Source organism: Lactuca saligna, chromosome 6, assembly GCF_052625555.1.
Source record: "Lactuca saligna cultivar CGN05327 chromosome 6, ASM5262555v1, whole genome shotgun sequence".
NCBI lineage: Eukaryota > Viridiplantae > Streptophyta > Magnoliopsida > Asterales > Asteraceae > Lactuca > Lactuca saligna.
Genome location: NC_136422.1, coordinates 137,353,976 through 137,377,281, shown reverse-complemented (window position 1 = coordinate 137,377,281; position 23,306 = coordinate 137,353,976).

The following is a 23,306-nucleotide window of genomic DNA, read 5'->3' as shown; positions in this document are numbered from 1 at the left end:
TTACTTTAGGGTTTTGGTCAAGCTGTGGATCTTGGAGGCTCTAGAGGGGAAAAGTCTAGACCAACAGTTCGAGTGTAGGATATATTGCTTTACTCTGCGAGATGAGTCTTCTCACTATACTTACCTGAGTGGTAATCATTGTGTGATAGGAGGGTCTTATGTACTTATACTGAGTTATTTGATATCATGCATTTTCTTTGTGATTTATGTTGTATATTATTCTGTACCTTATTGAGTTAGGATCAGAGCGTCCAAACCGAGTTGTGAGATCAGAGGGTCTGCACTGAGATACCAGACCGGAGGGTTTTACCCGAGCTGTGAGACCGGAGGGTCTTCACTGAGACATATGACCCAAGGGTCCTTATTGAGATATAGCCATGAGAGGCTAACTATTTATGTGTGGTATTTTGGGGTACTCACTAAGCTTTTTGCTTACAGTGTTGTGTGAAATGTGATTCAGGTACCTCTTAGGATTGCGGGAAGGTGCTGACATGATTATACATACCAGCTAGAGATTATGTTTTGAGGATTATGGGATATTGTCAAACATTTTTATTGACTCATGTTTTGAACAATTTATAACTTGGGTTTGAGAAATGTGAAATTGTGTTTGGTGTGGTTTTAAAAAATGAAAAGTTTATTTGGGAATTTAGAGCATTACACTCCATCTAAGATTCAAAGTTTTCTTCTTCGAATGATCATCTTGTGTTGTGTTATACATTCTGAGAGCCAAGTTGAGCATGTTCATGGTTAAGCGTGTTTGAGGCTTGGGTGTTGTAAACATCATTCGATGATGGTTCGACCCCTAAGTAGGGGAGAACTGGGTATTATATTTGGTGTATCATTTTTCGGTTCAATTTTATGGTTTCATCATAATGGGTTAGAGGAATCTGCGGTTGGCTAGAAAATTTCTCACTGCGTTCCTCTAGGGTCTGTTAGATTCTTCTGTGGTTGAGGAAAAGTTAAGGTTTGGTCAGATCGTGGGTGTATAGCAAGTTACTGGTAGGTGTATGTACTATCCTCGAACCTAGAAGTTGATGGGCAAGGAACTTATCATGGTTAGTAGTTCCTTGTAGAAGTGCCACAAAATTTGGTAGGGGAGCTTTGAGTCACTCGATTTGTGCATCGGATTTAGAGATCATGGTTAGCTTGTGGTATGGGTTGGTTATTTGGAACGCGATTGGGTTGGAAACCGTAATTAGGGTTTAGAAAACCCTAATTTTGGATATGTTGATTTGGAATTATTGGGACCCGCATTTTAGACCATTGGATTTGTATTATGAATTAATCTTAATCACTTTGTATGGTTGACCTAGTAGAGTGATGGACTTAATGGGTTAAGTAGGAATAGTTAACCCTAATCGTCATTTTATGTGAAAAACCCTAATTGGGTTTGGGTTCTTGTTGGGCCATTTCTTGGACTAACTTGCTGTGGGCCAAATGGGGAACATGTTAATGGACTAAGTAAATAATTAGGCTTTAGGAAAAGGCCCATTGGAAAGGCTTCGGTCCAATTTAGAAAATTAGGCCATTGGGGGGCCATATGTTGGGCCTTGGTTCATTGATTGGTTTTTGGGCCTTCAGAGTGTGTGTTTGGACCTTGGTTTTGGACCAAGTTAGGTTAGGGATAAAATAGTATTTTTACCCCAAACATGGACTTATGGTTATGTATTGGAACCCAATTATTAATTGGGTGTCATTTTGATGTTGGCAGTTCGGGAATCTGTCAACCAGTAACTAGAGTTTTATCCATAAGACTTCAGTAATGTGAGGTGAGTCTCCTCACCATACCCATGGTTCGAAGGCACCAAGGCCAACAAATGATGTATTATGTGATATGCTAGTTGATTTTGTGCTATGTGGTATGCTAATTGATTATGTGGTATGTGATATACTAGTTGTCTTTTTAATACTTGCATGGAAGACCTTGGGGGGTTCCAGGGGTACTTAGGTGTAAGACCTTGCAGGGTTTCCACGACATCCTAGGTAAAGACCTTGGGGGTTCCTGAGCCACTTAGGTGTAAGACCTTGGAGGGTTTCCATGACATCCTAGGTAAAGACCTCAGGGGGTTCCCGAGGCACTAGGGTATAAGACCTTGGAGGGTTTCTAGGGCATCCTTAGTCAACACCTCGGGGGGTTCCCTAGGCATTGGGCTAAGACCATGTGGGGGTTCCCATGGCACCCGGAGTAAGACCATGGAGGGTATCCAGGGCATCCATATATTTTTATATGCATGACTTGTGTAGTTGATACAATTTATGTGGTTATGTGTGTAAGACCTTGGAAGGTTTCCACGACATCCTTATATGTTATTATGCATGGTTTATGTGATTGAAATGGATTTTGTGATTAATATGTCCTATGTGATTGTTATGGTCTATGCGGTTATTTGGATTATGTGGGGTATGCTCTAAGGAACTCACAAAGCTTCGTGCTTATAGTGTTGTTTATGTATTCATGTTTCATTCTTTTGGAAAGGAAGGGACTAGTTCATCGCATCACACACACCCGTGTTTTCTGTAATATTTGATTTTAGGATGAACTCTGATAAATGTTTTTAATTGGAAATGTTTTGGAAAGCTTGGATTTAAAAGATATATGTGTTTTAACTGTATTTAAAAATGGAATTTTTACCCTTGATTTTTGGGTAGTTACATGTTGGTATCAGAGCCTTGGTTTGAGGGATTCGGACATACTTTCAGGTGTTTCTGAACTCAAACTGAGGATCTGTAAAGTTTTCAAAAGAAAAATGTTTTCAAGAAAATAATTTTCTGAGATAAGAGAAGGATGTGGTGCATGCAATCAGCCGAGCTCAAGTAAGTTTTCCCCATAATACCCATATATGTTATCTTTTATGACTTGATTTATGATTCTATGTATCGCATGCTAGTCATGGCTAGGAGAGATGCCTTTGTATGTGTATTGTATGAGCTGGTAGACTTACATGCTAGTGCTGATTAGGCAACGATACATTGGCCTGATATGTGATGCTTGTAGCCTTGGGGATACCGGATGCTATGCTGGAATGGGAATGATTATTGGTATTAGTAACTGCTAAGTGTATGCTTTGAAAATTGTATAGGGTTAGGATCTTATAGCCTTAAAATAACTGATTTGGCCTTTTTTTTTCTGTTCATTGTCTGGTTGTGGTCCTAGGGTAGAGTCTATTATTCAACAGTCTATTAGATTCTATTCTGTGTATAATTTTCATGCATAAGGCAGCCGACAGTGAGGGTAGATGTGGATATCATTGGCTGTGGTATATGGGCTGAATGTTCTATGGCGGTTTCATGGGTTCGAGAGTCACTGCACGAATGCTGCTTGCTTTGTGCTTTGTGGAGCTCTTGAGTGATGGGAGTCAGCTACTAAGTGGATATGACGATACCCTGGAGGTGGATGGATGGCATCATGGGGAGTTCTTTAGCAACTGATGGCAGGGCGAGGTTGGGAACCTAGGAAAGCCTAGAATATGCTCCAGTGAGTTAGTGGGGCGGTTTGGTGAGGTTAGGAACCTAGGGGGAGCCTATTCGGTGGGTATTATGCTGTTGTTTTGTGAATATTTGGTGCATTAGTGAAGTAGGTGACTTAGAGGATTTGGGAGGATTACTGAGGAAAGTATGGATATGTGTGGAAGGTAGTATTGGGCCCGTACTACTGAAAGCACAAGATCTATACTCAAATTGGTGAGAGTCTTGGAGAATCTAAGGAGCTTATGAGATGGAGAATTCTTTGTTATGCTCTGATAGTGGGGATAACTGCTTTGCCAGATGAGGATGAGCACCCATGGGGAAGGACCAGGGTTTGGTCCTGGCTCCGGTGGTGAGCCAGTTAGTGGAAGGACTACCGTGGTTTTTGACTGTGCCTTAGATCTCTTGTATCAGGCGGAAAGGATTGATAGTGCAACATTTTACGCTTTCGGGATTAGAGACTATGTCTTGGGAGTAGTTTGTAGCATGGTTTAGGGTAGAGGTTGCTCTAGTTATTGCACTTCAACAATTGACGGTTGAGTTGCTGAGTATCTCAGGGTGCGAGACCCTGAATGATATGATTTCTAGAGTCCAAGAGTGGGAGATTGATTTGGAGCACATTGGGTAGAAGGACCAGACCAAGTGCATATATTAGAGGGTCTCGGGAAGAGACCCAAGATTTTGGATCAACTTTTGAGAGGCCAACAGGGCCGGATTCAGTGCAGCACTTGTGGGAAACTGCACGATGTAACTTTTCGTTCCAATGATTTAGGTAAGTGTATCTCTGAGTTTGTTTCCCTACTTGTGTTTGGGTTGTATCTTCAAGTGATTTCATATGATGTTTTCATGCCGCAGATTATTAGAGGTTAGTGGAAGGTCGTTTTTCTTTTGCTGGTTTGAAGTGTTCAGTGTTAACTTGGTTTATGGCCGAGATCAGTTCAGGGGTATTATATGGGAAGGTCCGTGGTCAGGGTTCAGTAGGGTGGTTATCCACCATTGTTAGGATTCAGTGGTTTTAGTCATTGTGCTCAGATTGTCTTGTGGGTCACCAAGGGATGTGATTTATTGCTGAGGCTTTGGTGTAAGCATCTATCACTTGGATTTCAAGATTTGAGTGAAGTATCATTTCAAATCGTTTGGGATTATCAGTGTTTCTAGGATTCGGCAAGTGTTCATCTAGTCTTCGGTGAGTGTGTAGTCTTTTGAGTTGACTAGTAATGGATTACTAGCAAAGTTAAGCGTTAATAGTCAATGGGTCGATCGTTGTAAGGTAAGAAGGATTAGGAATCCTTCAATTCTCGTGTGCTTTGAGAATTTAGTCGATTTAAAGTGGGGGAGAATCGTGTCGGGATACAGAAACAGGAGCAATTTTAAAACCGGGATAAGTTTTGCATCCCCATCAGGGAGAAAGGAGGCCCAAGTGGCTGTTTGGTATGAGGGTTGTGTGAGTTGGGAGTTTGGTCAAACTCCCCAGCACATGAATCACATTTCTTGGTGTTTGATAGCAGAATTTGGGGAATCAGGTTGCGGTCCAGTCATGAATTGAGTTCAGTTGGGTGTTCGTTCGAGTGCGTGCTCGATTCTGTGAGCGTTTTCGAATTGATAGATTGGGGGCAAGGCATAGGGCTGCGATTGTGGTGAGGTGAAAGTGTTGTAAGACTATGGGGGAGTCGTAGTATTCACTAATGGATAGTTAGGGTGAAAGTGTTGTAAGACTACGGGGGGAGTCGTAGCATTCACTAATGGACAATTAGGGTGAAAGTGTTGTAAGACTATAGGGGAGTCATACCATTTACCAATGGCCAGTTGGGGTGAAAGTGTTGTAAGACTATGGGGAGCCGTAGCATTCACTAGTAGTCAGATCGTGTGGAAAGTGTTGTAAAACTGCGGGGGAACCATAACATTCACAAGCGGCTAGATAGTGTGGGAATTGCAGAAAGACTACATGGTAGCCGTGGCATTCACGAATTCGTTCAGATGACTTAGGCTAGGGTGGTCCAGTTCGCAAGGTTGTGAGTAAGTCACAACATAATTGGAAACAGAAAACGGATGGTTGAAGGGGACCGGACATGAGGTACGGCTACAGTTATACTGGTAGTAATCACCTTTTTGAGTCGGATTCAGTGGCGACAAGTTGTCAGGATAATATAATTGAATGGACCAAAAGGATTGATGGAGCCATGAGTGGTGATATAGCAAGGGCAAGTATTTCTAGTCTAAGTTTCCTTCAGAGGTCGCATGGGGCGACTGTAAGATTCCCCGTTGGTTCAACAATCGGGCAGGAATCCAGTATTCAGGATGAGCTTTCTGTCAAGTATAAGTGTACTGCAGGGAAATATGGTCCGTGACTCTGTTTTCTAGTGGGAACCTTAACTTATCAGAGGTTGAGAAGCCAGTTGGGAGATAAGTGCAATGAATTCGGTAATGGTTTAGAGTGGGGCGGTCTATCAGGGAGACAGACCATCTCGAGACTTCAGGTTTCAGATTGAGTAAATGGGATCATGTTGCAAGCAATTTGTTTCATCTTCGAGTTTTAGATCCATGCGGGGTTGGTTTTGGTTGCCTTGGAAAGGCTTGGGGATGCTTGTGGTTGTAGCCATGTTGCTCAAGTTATTTGGCGTGTCAGGAGTGATAAGGTATGATTTCTAGGACAAAATCTAATTTAAGTGGGGGAGAGTTGTAACATTCCGTTTAAAATTAATTAAATAAATAATAAACTCTAAAGCCCCTGAAATGTAAATTTTTATTATTATTTTATATCCAAATCAATAATATTTAGCGGCACATCGGTTTCAGGGAGCCAAATGTTATAATTTGGATTTTCGGGGGTTAAAGTGTATTTCCGGGATTTACTTTGTAAACATTTTTAGAAGTCATGGGGGTGTTTGGTAATTATTGGCCTTAGACTGAAAGGATTTTGGAGTGTTGAGAGTTAAATGGTAACTTCTGGGACTTGAATTGTTATGAATCTTGAATGTTGGGGGCTGCTTTGTAAATTGTAGCCTTAATTTGAAAAAGATCTCATGAGGAGGGACCAAATGTGTAAAGCGTGCATATGTTTGCATGGAGATGGGATTTGAACCCGATACCCTCCTTACCCATTGAATGGATGCACCTCAAGAAACCCTAACCCTAATGAACTCCTCCAGCCGCCAACCTCCTTCCTCCACTTTCAGTTACCACCGCCATCTCTCTCGTAGTCTCCTTGCACCACTAAGCTCCTCCATCACTGTGCCATTGCATTGAAGACAAAAGTTTCCATTAGACGTCATGGTAGCAAATGATCGGAAGAAACACACTCGGGGGTGTCGTTTTTGCTGTTTCAGGTGGAAGCCGCCCACCCTCTTCGCTTCTTCTTCTGCTCCGTTGTCTCGCGTCGCCGCCGCTCCGATTGATGGACCATTTTATTCTGGCTAGCGTATACCACTGAGAGTGAGTGGTTATATGATGTATGCTTCATGTGTGTGTAGCGACTGCAAACACACACACGCATACACGCACACACACACACACACACACACACACACACACTCTCTCTCTCTCTCTCCTCCATGCTTTCTAGAAGTTATAGTTTTCCGACTGTTACCGTCCGCTGTCGTTAGCCACTGCTGTCGCCGCCCTCTCAGGCCACTGCCATCACCATACGCCACCAGGTGGGTGTTTGGGTTCTTTTTATGAGCAAAAGATGTGTATGTGTATGTGTTTCAGTTTGTGGGCGTGTGTGCTTGGCCGAACTTCACGAGAAAAGCCACTACCAGCACCGTGAGGTGGTGGCTGTCACTTGCAACCACCGCCTACCGTGGTTGAGTGTGTGTGTTATTTTGTGTGGTGTTCATTTGGATATTGTTTTATAATTGTATTTAATGGCCAGGATAATCAAGGAACTTCATAACGACCATCGTTAGGTGATGGCTGCCGCCGTGAGCCACCATTTACCACCACTACCCGAGGTGCTCGACTTAATTAAAAATTAATTGGAATGCGATTAAAAATTAATTAAACTAAAAACTTAAGAAATGGACTAACTGGAATGCGATTGGGTTAGAAACCCTAATTAGCATTTAAAAAACCTTAATTTTGGAAATGTTGATTTGGAATTATCAGGACCCACATTTTAGACCATTGGATTGGTATTATGAATTAAGCCCGATCACATTGTATGGTTCACCTAGTAGAGTGATGGGCTTAATGGATTAAGTCCTTAATGGGTTAAGTAGGAACACTCGACCCTAATCATCATCTTATGTGAAAAACCCTAATTGGGTTTGGGTTCCTATTGGGCCATTTCTTGGACTAACTTGTTGTAGGACAAATGGGGAACATGTTCATGGACTAAGGAAATTATTGGGCTTTAGGACAAGGCCCATTGGAAAGGCTTGGGCCTAATTTGGAATTTTGGGCCATAGGTTGGCCATATGTTGGGTCTTGATTCATTGATTGGTTTTTGGGCCTTTAGAGTGTGTGTTTGGACCTTGGTTTTGGACCAAGTTAGGTTAAGGGTAAAATAGTTTTTTTTCCCCAAGCATGGACTTATTGTTATGTATTGGAACCCAATTATTTATTAGGTGTCGTTTTGATGTTGACAGTTCGGGAATCTGTCAACCAACAACTGTTTTATCTGCGGGACTTCAGTAGTGTGAGGTGAGTCTCCTCACCATACCAATGGGTCGAAGGCACCAAGCCCGACTCATGATGTATTATGCGATATGCTAGTTGATTTTGTTCTATGTGGTATGCTAATTGATTATGTGGAATGTGATATGCCAGTTGTCTTTGTGATACTTGCATGGAAGACCTTGGGGGGGTTCCAGGGGCACTTAGGTGTAAGACCTTGGAGGGTTTCCATGGCATCCTAGGTATAGACCCCAGGGGGTTCCTGAGGCACTTAGGTGTAAGACCTTGGATGGTTTCCATGACATACTAGGTAAAGAACTCGGGGGTTCCCGATGCAATAGGGTATAATACTCTGTAGGGTTTCCAGGGCATCCTTAGTCAAGACCTCGGGGGGTTCCCGAGGCATTGGGCTAAGACCATGTGGGGGTTCCCATGGCACCTGGAGTAAGACCCTGGAGGGCTTCCAGGGCATCCCTATATGTTTATATGTATGACTTGTGTAGTTGATATGGTTTATGTGATTATGTGTGTAAGACCTTTGAGGGTTTCCACAACATCCTGATATGTTATTATGCATGGATTATGTGATTGACATGTCTTATGTGATTGATATGGACTATGTGATTGATATTGTCTATGCGGTTATGTAGATTATGTGGGGTATGATCTAGGGAACTCACTAAGATTCGTGCTTACATTTTTGTTTATGGTTTCAGGCATCATTGGTTTGGAAAGGAAGGTTCCGGTTGATCGCAATACACACACCAGTGTTTTCTGCAATAATTGATTTTGGGATGAACCCAGATACATGTTTTTAATTAGCAATGTTTTGGAAAGCTAGGATTTAAAAGATATATGTGTTTTGAATGTATTGAAAAATGAAAATTTTACCCTTGATTTTGGGTCGTTACAATATGAATAATGCTAGTGCAGTTTCCAAAAAATTCTAACCGAGTCGGATTTCGAGGACGAAATCCAGTTTAAGTGGCGGAGAATTGTAATACCCAATTTCAGAATGTTTCTAATTTCAAAATAGCGAGTTGTAAATAGATAAAGCAAAGGTTTTGGGCTTCAAGGGAATAAATTTTAGATCCTATCAGATGTTGATAATGTTAGTTAAGTGATTAAGCCTTCGATTGTGCTTTGAAGAAAAAGGGAAGAACATGAGAAAATTAATATTTCGGGCTTCTTGCATGGATTATGGTTTTGGTTCAACATGTATTAATTCAAAAGTAATTAAATAGGGTTGTGGGATCATCAATACCTTTCCGTACATATAAATATTGCTGAAAATAGAGTTAAAACGAAGAAGTTATGAATGTTTGAAGTTGGATTGGAATTGGGTGAAAACCCATTGTCACGAGGTAAGAAGCATATTCTCACGACATGCGGAGCATATTCTCACGACATGACAAACAAGTTGTCAAAGGTGAGAACTGGACAACCCAAGCTCACAAAATTTAGGTTTTTCTTTGTATTTAAAGGGTGGTTTCATGTTTTTGGGATTTTTTCCACCCTCCTTCATACCTAAATCCTTTTAAGAGAAACCCTAGCCCCTCTTTCACCACTTTGAGCCTCCCCTCTCCTGTCTCATTCATTTTTGGATTTTTAGTGGATTTTGGAATGAAGCTCTTCCAAGATAGAGTTTTGGAGCCTTGCTTAAGAAGATCTTAGCTTCCAACTATCTTTTGGACCTTGGATATGATTCAAGTTTCTACCTTTATTCTTATAAGTACTAGATCTAGGCTCCTTTTCCCTTTTTTCCATGTTTATTAAGTTTTGAGTGATAATGTTCCATAAATTTGGCAACTTTATGGATCCATGGGGTCCCTTTTAGGTTGTATGTTCTAGATCTATGTGCTTTTGGTGATTTTGGATCTTTAGTGCATGTTTGGGTCAAATTATTCTATGTCTATGGCCTATAGTAAATGGGACATGCATTAGACATGCATGTCCATAAATCATCGATTTTTATGGTTATTTGGAGCAGGAAAGGCACGGGGAAAGTAGGAATGAATGGATGGAACGATTAATGACTTAATGCAATTAGAAAGCCAGATCAGTTCTTAAGTCGTGAAGGGTTGGCCTTCACGATGTGAAGGTAGGCTGGGTGTCCCGGTTGTTTTGTTTGAGGATTCTCACGACATAAAAGAGACTCTATCATGATGTGATTTTTGATTTTAGGATGATCGAGTTGAATCGGGACTGAGTTAATGATTAGGCTGGACTCGTTTTCTCATGATGTGGCCAAGGACTGGTCACAACGTAAGGGTTAGTCAATTGGAGAGTTGACTGTTGACTTTGATCGTTGACTTTTAACCAAGGTTGACTTTTGGTCAAATTAAGGGTTTTGGAGTGTAGACTAAGAGGGTACTCTGTATTGATGCTAGGCGCCAGGTAGGATTAGTCTTTTGTGGGTGAAAGATGTGGTGTTTAGCTGCTACTTTCGAGGCGAGTCTTGTCACTATACTTGCCTGTGTGGTAGTATATGTCTGTTGACCAGCTAGGTCTTACTTTGTTGGTTGTTGTTATATATGAACCGAGTTGCTGATAATTCCTAGACTGTTGTGAGTCTATGGGACTGCTGATAGTCCCCAGGGTTGTTGATAACCCGTGAGGTGTGTTGTTAATCCATAGGGCATGATGTTATCCCATTGGTTCCGCTGAAAATCCCTTTGGTTGCTGATAACCCATAGTTCTTTATTATGCTGTGATGTATGTTATATATTGGGGAACTCACTAAGCTTTGTGCTTATAGTTGTGGATTAACCATTTTTCAGGTGCTTATCGGATTACGAAGGTGGGACTGTACACACACATCAACGGTTTTATGATTTTAGTTTCCTCATTTCTTCATAACTTTGATTTCTAAATAATGATCTATGAAGAAATGATTTATCCTGAATGTGATTTTATTAAAAATAGATATTATATTATTTTAAAAGTAAAAATTGTCGGGGGCTCACTCTAGCCGCCACATCGTGGGAACTGGATCTTCAGTAGCTTAATGCATTAAGATGCTTCAAACCACACCAAGAGCTCCAAATCCTAGATCTACTTCTTCCTAAGGTCTTGATGTATAAAGTTTCAAAATTTATCTCTTAGGACATCCCCATACACTAAGATTTCAAAACCTAGGTTCTAATGGCAACTTTAAGGTATGAATCAACTATTAAGAATTTAATCATAAAATCAATTTCCCCAAATCCTACAGCTAATGCAATAATGCACTATAAAAATCACAGCTTTATGGACATGCATATCCAATGCATGCCTCCTCCATTTTTAGGTTAAAACATGGAAGAAATGAACTTAAACTTTTGCATGGGACTAAATACTCCAAGATACTCCAGATCTACAACATATGATCTCAAAGAGACCTGATGGATCCATAAAGTTGCAAGCTTTACATAATATACTCCTTCAAGCATTCACAATCACAAAGAAAGGGGAAAAGAAATATAGATCTTGAAGCAGATCACCAAAAAACTACGATCTTGAACACTTATAAAGATCAAAAGAATGCACAAGAGAAGGATGATGAGGCTTGCTTGCTGGATTAACACACTAGAACATTTTCTTATCTTTTTTCTTTAATCCACCAAAAGTACCATAATGTGCCAAGAATCACCAAAAGGGATTAAGCTTAGGGTTTCTGGGATTGGGAGTGATAGAGACTGAGAAAGATGACCTAGAATGGTGTAACAACTTATTTTGAGGTACTTTCACTTTTGACCCTTATATTGAGATTTATTGCATTTTGGTCCTTAAAATGTAGGACATGGGGATAGGAGGGGTTATTATTGCCCTTTTTGGAATCGTGGGGCAGAGGCACGTATGCTGGGCATACGGGGGTGAAATCCCAAACCCTAGTATTTAGGGTTTAGACCCTATTTATTCATCATTAACTTTCAAACGTGGTTCCTTTCATCAACCTCCATCATCTCAAAACGTTTTTAAAAACCCTAACCTACCCTGTGAGCATTTTTAAGATTGAGTGTGTGTGTGTTTTGTGCCTATGAAGAAGAAGGAAGAAAGTAGAGACCATCTTGGAGGTGTGAAGTACTTTAGATCCAGAATCACACCATCATTTGGCATCACTTGGAGGTATAAAGTTTTGAACTTGGTGAAGTTATACTTAGATCTTGTGTTGGGCTTGATTTTATGTTCTTTTGGCCCCCTAAGCTTGGTATTATGAGTAGGGGGTACTCTAATCCATTTGAGTTGTCCTTTCAGATGTTTTGGAGCCTCTTGAGTCATAAAAATGTAATCTTGGACACTAGTTTCTTCCCATGCATGGTATTAATGGATTAAGAGGTTAGGATCTTTGGTGGTGGGCACTTAATGGACATGAAAAGTAATAAAGTTGAAACTTTGTGACTCTTGAGGATATTTTGGCCTTGTATTTGTAATTGGAAGCATTAAATCGTAGAAATAAGGGGTGAATGGGTTAAGAAGAGGGAAACTGCGTACGTTGGGCGAACCACACGGTACGTTGCATGTACACATATACGACCCCAATGCCTAGGATGCTTGTACACCCTGCGTACCTCTAGAGTACGCCTCGCGTACGAGGCCTGAGTCAACTCAGCTGAGTGTACTCGGACGTGTTGACTCATTGAATTTGACTTTGACCAAGGTTGACCATGTTTGACTTAAGGGTATTTTGGATTATGTTTGAGAGTTGGCCATTTGTATGAATAGGTGATAGTTATAGCTGCGATTCGGAGTCGGGACCTCATCAGCTATTGTTCAGACTATGAGGTAAGTTTTCCTTATTGTACTTTCGGGTCGAAGGCACCAAGGCCGACCCATTGGATTGTTATCCTGGTTTACCATATATTGCTCTACTGTAGTGATTTGTATCCTAGTTTATAGGATGTTGCTATGTGGTAGTGATCTGTAGACCTGTTTGTTTGACTGTTTACTGAATATATGTTTACTTGTTATGTATATGTTGACATACTGTGTTGGGTTGAGGTTGTACTACTTTGTGCTGTAGCCAACAAACCCAGAAGCATTCTAGATATGAGTTGAGTGCTGATTGGCATGCCAGACTCATACTGAGGGCTTGAGAGCATTCCAAATATGAGCTGAGGGCCAGTTGGTATGCCAGTCTCGTACTAAGGGCCCGAGGGTCAATTGGTCCGATGAATGAGTGGATTCGTTGTATATTGACATTCCAGTCTGATGACTGATTGGGGCAGGGGTAATCCAGACCGATGGCTATGGACCCGGGGTATTCCAGTTCGATGACTGATTGGACTCAACATGCTTGTTCATTTATGTTATGTATTTTGTGTGGTGGTACTTTGGGGGAAACTTACTAAGCGTTGGATTACAATTTTTGGTTATGGTTTTAGGTACTTTCGAGGACCGTGGGAAGGCAAAGGCGTGACTGTACACATCCTGATTTTATGTTACTAATATTGGGAAACTCTGTTTTGAATAATGTTTTGAAAACAATGGTTTTGTACACACTCTTATTAGTAAGTGGGTTGATTCTAAAATTTTAAATGTGATGTTAGTCTGGGAGTCAGAGGGGCTGAACTTATGGAAAGTGCGGCAAGGTTCATGATGGTGCTTGCCGATCTTCTTCTATAAGCCAAAAATGTGGCAGGAAGGGCCACGTTGCGAAGGATTTCCATTAGCAGGCTCCCATACCCAACACTGGGATATGCTATCGCTGCGACTAGGTTGGCCATGTGAAGGCTAATTGTCCCTTGCTTGATGCTAGGACGACGCAGGCTCCATCACAGACTACTTTGAGGATCACAAATGGGAGCTAGGGCTCGAGTTTACGCTTTCCAGCTCATGGCAGAGGAGGCTAGTGTAGCACCAGACGTCGTGACGGTTATGTTTCTTATTGTTTTGTTGATTATTTTATGGTATCCTTATAATCTATTATTATGTTAGGTACCTTCATATTGAACTCTTTGCATGATCTTGTATTTTTTGACTTGGGTACGATTCGGTCTTTTGTATCCTAGCTGTTCGGTAGGGAGTTTGGTATCCTTCTTGGGGAGTTAGATTGTCCGTTGAAGGTTTCTATCACCAACAAACACGGGGTTTCTACATCCATTGTATATTATGGTCTTGTATTGGAGATGTTCGGGGTGCCTTACCCGATTGATCTAATCCCTATCCCCATAGGGGATGTATGCTTGATAGTGGGGATAGATTAGCTGAGCAGGTTTGGGGCCATGATCGATTCGAGGGCTAGCAAGTAGTAGTTCGAACCCTAAGTAGGGGAGAATTGGTTATCTATGGGGAGGGTACCAGGGTTGGTTTAGAGTTTTGCTCGGAATCCAGGGCTCGACAGTATATTCAACATGGATGTGTGGGTTATCTAGCTTAAGTGGTTGATACTCTAGTGAAGGAGAAGGTCTCAGTTTCAGATGTGCCAGTCGTCAGGGAGTTTTCTGATGTATTCCCGGAGGAGTTACTCGGTTTGCCTCCCGAGAGACAGGTTGAGTTTAGGATTGATCTAGTGCCAGGTGCGGATCCGATTGCCAAGGCGCCTTACTGATTGGCACCACCCGAGATGCAGGATTTGTCCTCTCAGCCTAAGGAGTTGTTAGGCAAGTAGTTCACCAGACCGAGTAGTTCGTCATGGGGAGTGTTGATACTATTGTTCAAGAAGAAAGATGGTTCACATTGGATGTGCATTGATTACCAGTAGTTGAACAATTTAACGGTGAATAACCATTATCCCCTTCCACGGATTGATGACCTCTTTGATCAGTTGCAGGGTGTATCTTGATTCTCCAAGATCGATCTGAGGGACCAATATCATCAAGTGAGAGTGAGAGAGGAGGATGTATAGAAGACCGCATTTGGAATCATTATGGGCATTACAAGTTTGTGGTGATGCCATTTGGGCTTAGCAATAAGCATGCGGTGTTTATGGATTTGATGAATAGGGTATAGAGGCCGATACTTGACCGATCTGTTATCGTGTTCATTGATGATATCTTGGTATATTCCAAGACTAGAGAGCAGCACGAGAGCACCTTCGAGAGCTTCTGGGAGTATTGAGCTGGGAACGGTTGTATGCCAAGTTCTTGAAGTGTGATTTTTGGTTATGAGAGGTCCATTTCATGGGACATCTCGTTAACCAAGATGGGATTTTGGTTGATCCGGCCAAGATTAAGGTTGTGATGTAGTGGGAGGTTCCGAAATCTCCCTTAGAGATCAGGAGTTTCTTGGGTTTGGCAGGATACTATCAGGGATTTATTCAGGACTTCTCCAAGATCTTAGTACCCCTAACCCATCTGACGAGGAAGGGAGTAGATTTCCAATGGGGCCCTCCGACATGTTGCTTTTGAGTCGTTGCGACGGAGGTTATGTGAGGCCTCAATGTTGACCCTTCTAGAGGGTATCAAGGATTTTGTGGTATTTTGTTATTCATCCATTACTGGGTTGGGGGCGGTCCTTATACATAGGGCACGCTTGATTGCTTATGCTTCGTGGCAGTTGAAGCCGCATGAGGCGGTGTATCCTACTCATGACCTGGAGTTGGGGGCAGTGGTGTTTGCCCTCAAGATTTGGAGACCCTATCTTTATGGGGTCTGTTGTACTTTTTATACTGATCACAAGAGTTTGAGATATCTTATAGACCAGCCGAACCTGAACATGAGGCATCATAGGTGGCTGGACGTGGTCAAGGATTATGACTTCGAGATCCTTTACCATTCAGGTAAAGCGAATGTGTTAGTGGATGCATTGAATTACAAGTCACATGGATCTTCAGCTGGGGAGATGTGCTTGAGGATATCCATTGATTCCCCACTGTTGGATTTGATCAGAGGACCACAGGCAGAGGGAGTTAGGAAGGAGAACTGGAAATAGGAAAGGATTTGGGGCGAGATCGATAGGTTTTTCACCGATAGCCAGGGGTTGTTGACTCGGTGCGATCTGGTTTAGGTTCCAATTTCTAGTGGGATCAGGAAGATAGTGTTAGAGGAGGCTCATAAGTCTCGCTTTTCTATACACCTGGGAGCCACTATGATGTATCGGGATTTGAGATTGAGTTATTGGTGGCCGTGTATGAAGAGGGAGATAGCCTGATATGTTGAGAGGTGCTTGACCTGTAAGATGGTCAAGGTCGAACATCAGAGGCCGCATGGAAAGCTGCAGCCTTTGGAGGTTCCCATGTGGAAATGAGAACAAATCACCATGGATTTTATCATGAAATTACTGAAGACTAGCAAGGGTTTTAACGCTATATGGTTCATCGTGGATCGATTGACCAAAAGTGCCCACTTTTTGGCCATCTGGGAGAGCTCTTCAACCCAAAAGTTGGGCGATATGTATGTCCGAGAGATTGTTGCTTATCATGGGGTTCCGGTCTCCATTGTTTCAGACCGAGATATTCAGTTTACTTCCCGCTTCTGGTAGAAGTTCCACGAGGAACTAGGCACGAGGCTACATTTCAGCACGACTTATCACCTGAAGACCAATGGTCAGAGTGAGCGGACCATCCAAACCCTTGAGGATATGTTACAGGCTTGTGTCATAGATTTTGGTGGGAGTGAGGACTCCTACCAACCTCTTGTAGATCTTTCCTACATCAACAACTATCACTCCAACATTGGTGCCCAACCTTTTGAGCTTTTGTATGGCTAGAGATGTCGTACCACGATTTGTTGGGGAGAGGTTAGTCATAGGGTTATGGGAAGGACCGAAGTAGTCCTTCTGACCACGAATCTTATTCATCAGATCAGAAAGAGACTGTAGACAGCTCAGAGTCAGCAGAAGAGTTTTGCTGACCAGCGCTAATCAGAGTTGGAATTTCAGGTCGGCGATATGGTATTACTAAAGGTCTCACCCTGGTAGGGTGTGATACACTTTAGGAAGAGGGGGAAATTAGGTTCCCCATATATTGGACCTTTCCGTGTGATCACCAGGGTTGGCAGGGTGGCCTACCGGTTGGAGTTTATGAGTGCGCTCAGTCAGATCCACAACATCCTCATCTGATATATCATGAAAATGCACGCTTAAACAAGTGTATCGCGAAACCCACAATTAATCGAGATGTGATGCCTCTTTTTGTAAAAACATGTGCCATCACAACCACATTATAGTGTGAATGTTTGGAATTTCCTAAATTGGAATTCCATGATAAGACAAAACTCCATCTATACGGATAATAAAGTGTACACACTTATATCAAATAAAAGTTGCTCTTGCATGATCCTATCTGGATTTGACAAGATCTTATGCATGAGTGACATATACATCAATAGTGTTTCTCTCGTCGTTACCTCGAGCTAATATCCAAAGCAGGTCACACTAAATTGTGTTCGACATTCATATGATCGTCACTATAGTAGGCTTGGACGATCTGCATGATTCACGTCTAAATCTTTTAGATTATTATTATGTTATTAAATATAAAAACATAACGAACACTAACAAATATGGAAATGGTACAACACTTAAAATAATCAATAAATACAAACCATTGTCACCTAATTATATGTACTTGGTATTTAATAAATATACATTTCTCTGACTTCACAGTAGTCTACATAAATACCCTTAATTTCCTTTTAAAATACGTGAGTCTAAACTTTTTACTTAATATAAAAACTTACATAAATACAAGTATTTGACTTTGGGATTTTAATGCCTTGAATTATCCCTTTATTGCAGGTAGATTTCATTGCTATGTTTAGACCCTCCATAACAATTATAAACAAAAAACGGGGAGAGGGTGTCCCCTTGTCTAACACCCCCCCCCCCCCCTCAAGTGAGAATTCTTTAGTGGGAGCACCATTGACAAGAACCGATAATTTGGATGAAGTTATGCATCCATGAATCCAATTACACCATTTCAAACCATAACCCATTTGGTTCATAATTGAGTCAAGAAAATTCCAATTAACGGAATCAAACGCCTTATCGAAATGTACCTTAAAAAGTAATATCTTCTTTTTCATTTTCTTTGACCATGAGCAAATTTCATTTGCAATGAGGGGGACATTGAGAATACTTCTTCCTTCCACATAGGCGGATTGTACTTCATCCACCCTAAGTCCACCCACAGTCTTGAGTTGACAGGCTAGTACTTTGGAAATGATCATATAGAGACATCCAATGATACTTATGGGACGAAAGTCCCCCCCAGTGATAGAGGTTCTTTGACCTTGGCCACCAACGTTATGAATGAGGAATTACAGCCTCTTGGTAATCTGCTAGTGTGTTCAAACATCTCCTCAGGACTCAAAGTTAATTTCCATAAATCGAAGGTGTTGGGAGTTGGATCATTGTTGTGTGAAACTTCCAGGTGGTAGCCCTTCTTGGCTGTGAGCCCGCAACCCTCCCGTTCACATACCTTGGAGTACTGATAGGAGCCAATATGAATCTTCAAAAAAATTGGCAGCCTGTAATTGACAGATTCAACGGGAAGCTATCATCATGGAAGACGAAATCATTATCAAATGGTGTAAGGATGACATTTATCAAATCAATCCTTGGAAACATCCCTACTTATATGGATGTCAACGGGACCAAACGGGAGCGGAAATAGCTGCCCCCGCTCCCGCCCCCGAAATCAGTTGTTGCCCCCGCTCCCGGTCCTGTCCCGGTTCCCTTGTTTACATAGCCCCTGGTCCCGCCCCCAGTTACTTCCATCGCCCCCGGTCCCGCCCCCATTCCCCCGGTTTATAGGCTTAAAATTTGTTTTTTTTGCTAAACAACTACTTTGGTTTAGGCAAAAAAGCCTATTTTTAGTAACTTTAAAAGTTTAAAACATAATCTTTTAGAAACTAAAAAATTAAAAATCCAACATTCCGAATTCAACATTACAAAACGACAATTCCAACAATCTTAAAAATATAAAATATGACAAATCCAATATTTCAAATATAAAATACTTACATATCCAAAAATATATGATCAATTCACTACCTCTTCAATATCCATTAATTGGAAATGGAAAAGTAAAACCTAACCTACACCTAAAATTAGAAAATCTATTTTGTATATGTATTTTATGTTAAATATATATTTTTTAAATAAATGTGCAACCGGGGCCCCCGCGGGAGTACGTGACGGAAATACCAACTCCCGACCCCGATCCCGAAAATAAGCAGGGTTTAATTCTACCCCCGCTCCCGCTCCCGCTCCCGGTTTTCTTAAAAATTTAGTCTCGTACGGGATCGGGGTCCCACGGGAGTTTTTGATATCCCTACCTACTTACTCCTTCCCCTTCTTCATGGTACCGATGGGAGTCATTAACTCACTTGAATGGATCGAAGGAAATTTCTATGTGGTGAAACGGAGAACAACACAAAAATAAATTGGGTGGCTTGGGAAAAAATTATAGGGCACAAAGAAGCCGGGGGACTTGGACTTGGCTCTTTTAGGTCCCTTAACCTATCCCTATCATGAAGTGGTGGTGGCGATTAAGATTTAACCAGAAGAAACTATGATGGAGCCAACTTATCGAAGGAATTCATAAAACACGCTCAATTGCAGAATCATGCTTAACCAATCGATCGATTACTGGGGTATGGAAGAATATCGCTTATGTTGTACAGAATTGAGAAAGGTAGGCATACCTATGGAGGTCATTATGAAGAAAAAGGTTAACAGGGGTGACAAGACATTGTTGTGGTTAAATAAATGGGTAAGGAATGAAACTTTAAAGGCGGTGTTCCCGAACCTATATGAACTAGAAAAGAAAAAAAGATGCATTATGGAGGATAAAGTGGAGATCATTGGGCTAGAATGGAATTGGAAAACTACTCGTAATATCATCGACCTTGCAATTCTCTCTTCGTCCTTGGGTCAGTTCCAACTGACAACAGATGGAGATAAATGGAGTTGTGATTTATCGTGTGATGGTAAATATCATGTTGACATAGTTACACATATGATCGATTGGCCAAACAATCTAGTACCTTGCGTTAAAGTTCATTGGATACATGAAGTCACTATAAAACTTCTTTGTTTTTTCTGGAGAGAAAATTTGGGAAGATTACCGGAAAACATAGAACTATCCAAGCAGGGTATATCCTTAGAATCAACCCAATGTGTAGACATTGTATGGTGGTGGACAAAAGCCCATATCATATCTTACTCAGTTGCACATTTGCAAAAATTGTCTGGGAATGGATTTGGAGATGGTGTAGCATGCCTTACATTTAATTTAACACCGTGTGAGAGCTAATTGACTATGCAAAAAAATGGGGTAGATGCATGAAGAAAAGGAAGGTTCTGATCAACATATGCTACAATACACTCTGGGGGATTTGGAAGGCTAGGAATGAAAGGTTGTTCAAAAAACTTATCACTACTACCACAAAGGATGTTGATAACATCCAATCAATGGTATACACTTGGATGAAATACAGGAGCTCGACAAAAATCTATAAATGGTCTATTTGGTGTTCTTAACCTTTAAACTAATTGGGTTCCAAAACTTTTCTTTGTAATGCAATGTGATGTGAGAATGATGTAAACTGTAATTGTATTGTTCCCTCTAGCTTCTTGTTAGTTGGGGTTTTTTTTCTTATAATATATTTGTCGGTTCTAAAAAACGTTAAATACAAATATTTTGCTTATTACTTAATAAAAAACTTTACTTAAATACACGTATTTTCCTTTTTAGCAACTCCATGTTAAAAGTCTTTATTAGTATTACAAGATGAAAGTTACAAAAACCAATTTCCACAAAATTTTTGAGTTTAAATATAGGGTACGCAATCAGTCTATTTCATTGTGTGACTGAACTATTTACAAATGAAACTACTATTTGCCAATGCCTAATAGGGGATGATGTCCTAAATAATAAGCTCTAAAACGTATCTCTGTTTGTTTTTTTGGGTCATGTGATTTAGAAATCACAAGATTCATTCCTTTGTGTTAAAACCTTCACTCCCCCCTCACCAATGAAACCCATATCCAATCTTTCTTTGGGTGGATAACATGGAAAAAAGTGTTTGTAATGATCGTTTCCAAGAAGGAGAAGAAGAGAAGTGGAAGAAGAAGAACTTGAGCACCTTGAGCTCATAAATCTGGGATCATTCCTTCATTTGGCATTCAAAAGAGGTATAAAGCTTCCAACTTTCCTCTTGTAAGTTTAGATCTAGGAGTTTTTGGAAGTTTGGACCTTTTAGGTCCAAAGGAGGGACCTTTATCTTACAACTTCGTTTTTGGAGCTTGGGATTGCTATCCTTTAAGCTCAAATGTCCCCATAGCAGTAAAGTTTTGATCTTTGAGGCTTATATGGAACCATGCATGAGATCTAGTTGGTTTTATGGAAGTAGAATGTTATTTGTGGGAGTTTGAGCCTTTATGAGACTTGTAAGCCATCAAGTAAGCAACTTTATGGCTTATGCCATTGAATAAGCTCTAGGCGTACAAGGAAGTACGCGCCGCGTACAAGCCAGCAGCTAGTACGCTTAGCGTACCTTGGTGTACGCCCCGCGTACGTTACCAGTTTGGGCTTCGAGTGTTGGGCCTCGGTGTGGGCTGAGTTTCAGGCTTAGGGTCCTTGGGCCTTTATGGCCCATCAGAATTCAGTTGCTAAGGACGAAGGATTTAGTATTCGGCTTGAGTAAGGCCTAATAAAAGGGTTCTAGGCCCAATATAGAAATTGGGCCATTAGTGGGCCTATAGTGGGGCCATAGATGGACTTAGAAGGAATTGAGGTTTTGGGCCATTTTGTGTCCCACACCATAGTAGGGGTAAAATGGTCATTTTACCCATAGAGGAATCCCTATTCTGATTTAGTATTTATTTCCCATTATAGCTGGGAAGCAGCCGGAGCAGCCGTCAGGGATTTCTCATTCAGGAGTTCAGTAGTCAGCATCACGAGGTGAGTTTCCTTCCAGCAGGAACGGGTCTAAGGCCACAATGCCGACCGGTTTAATTAGTAGTAGTTTCCGGACCTCGGTTCGAGGCAGTAGTTAGAATGTTTGATGCCTTCGTGGTTCAGACATGGTTTATGTGTTATGTGTTCCGGGCTACGACCCGATGTAGTTTATGTGTTTATGCTAGTTGATATGTTTATGCTATGCTATGTTATGCCCAGTTAGTTCCGGACTCCAGTCCGATGCAATTAGTTCTGGACCTCGGTCCGATGCAGGGGACAAGGTCCCAGTCAGTTCCGGACTTCGGTCCGATGTAGTTAGTCCTGGACTTCGGTCCGATGCAGAGGGCAAGGCCCTGGTTAGTTCCGAACTTCGGTCCGATGCAGTTTCCGGACTTCAGTCCGATGTAGTGGGCAAGGCCCAGTATGTGTTATATGTTATTGTGTGGTATATGGTAGTTTGGGGGTGCTCACTAAGCTTTGTGCTTACAGTTTTAGTTTTCGTTTCAGGTACTTCCGCGAGTAAAGGGAAGAGCTCAGGTTGATGGCATCGCACACACCACAGCTTCAGTTTGTCCTAGGAGTTGCTTTAGCCTTTCATAGATGTGATTTGATATAGTCTTCTTGTGATACTTCGCTATGGTTTTGAGATATTGACGTACGAGTTTTATTTTATGATATTGACATGATGTTTTTAGTAATTATTAAACAAAAATTTTTGGGTCGTATATTGGGATGTTACAGTGTTATCTTTGAAATGGATTGATTAGTGTTGTAATTCTATAAAACAATGATCAGTGAAGATCACATGATTAAAAAACTGTGTGATGTATGGTTTGGGTCACATAAGCTTTTTGCATCGTTTCCACATCTTCCTAAAGATGGTAGTAATTTGAATAAACGAGCTTCATGTGGTGATGTCCCGAAAATTGTTAGCCATGAACATTCATATGCAAGTGTTGTTAAAGGAGTGTCTTTTTCTGAATCTGAACCAGCTATGGTTATGCAAGATGATATTAATGATTTGTATTATGGTGATTTTATTATTGAAACGAATAGATGTGCGTGTCTTGTAAAGGCTAGGGATTTTCCAACTCTCCCCAATCTTTGTACGTTGTGTTTAGAAGAAGGTCATTTGGACTTTGAGATGAGGTATGTTGGTGGACTATGGGTAATGATTGAATTTAAGTCTAAACATGCATGCAAAAATTTTATGAAGAGCGATTCTATGGACCATTGGGTGCTGGAAAAATGTGAATGGGATCGAAATTTTGTTTCTTTGAAACGAATTGTTTGGCTTGATATTGAAGGGTTATCCTTATGTTGTTGGAGTAAAGATTCTTTCAGAAAAATTATTGCTATGTGGGGGGTGATTGCTCGACTAGATGATGCATTAGGAGAG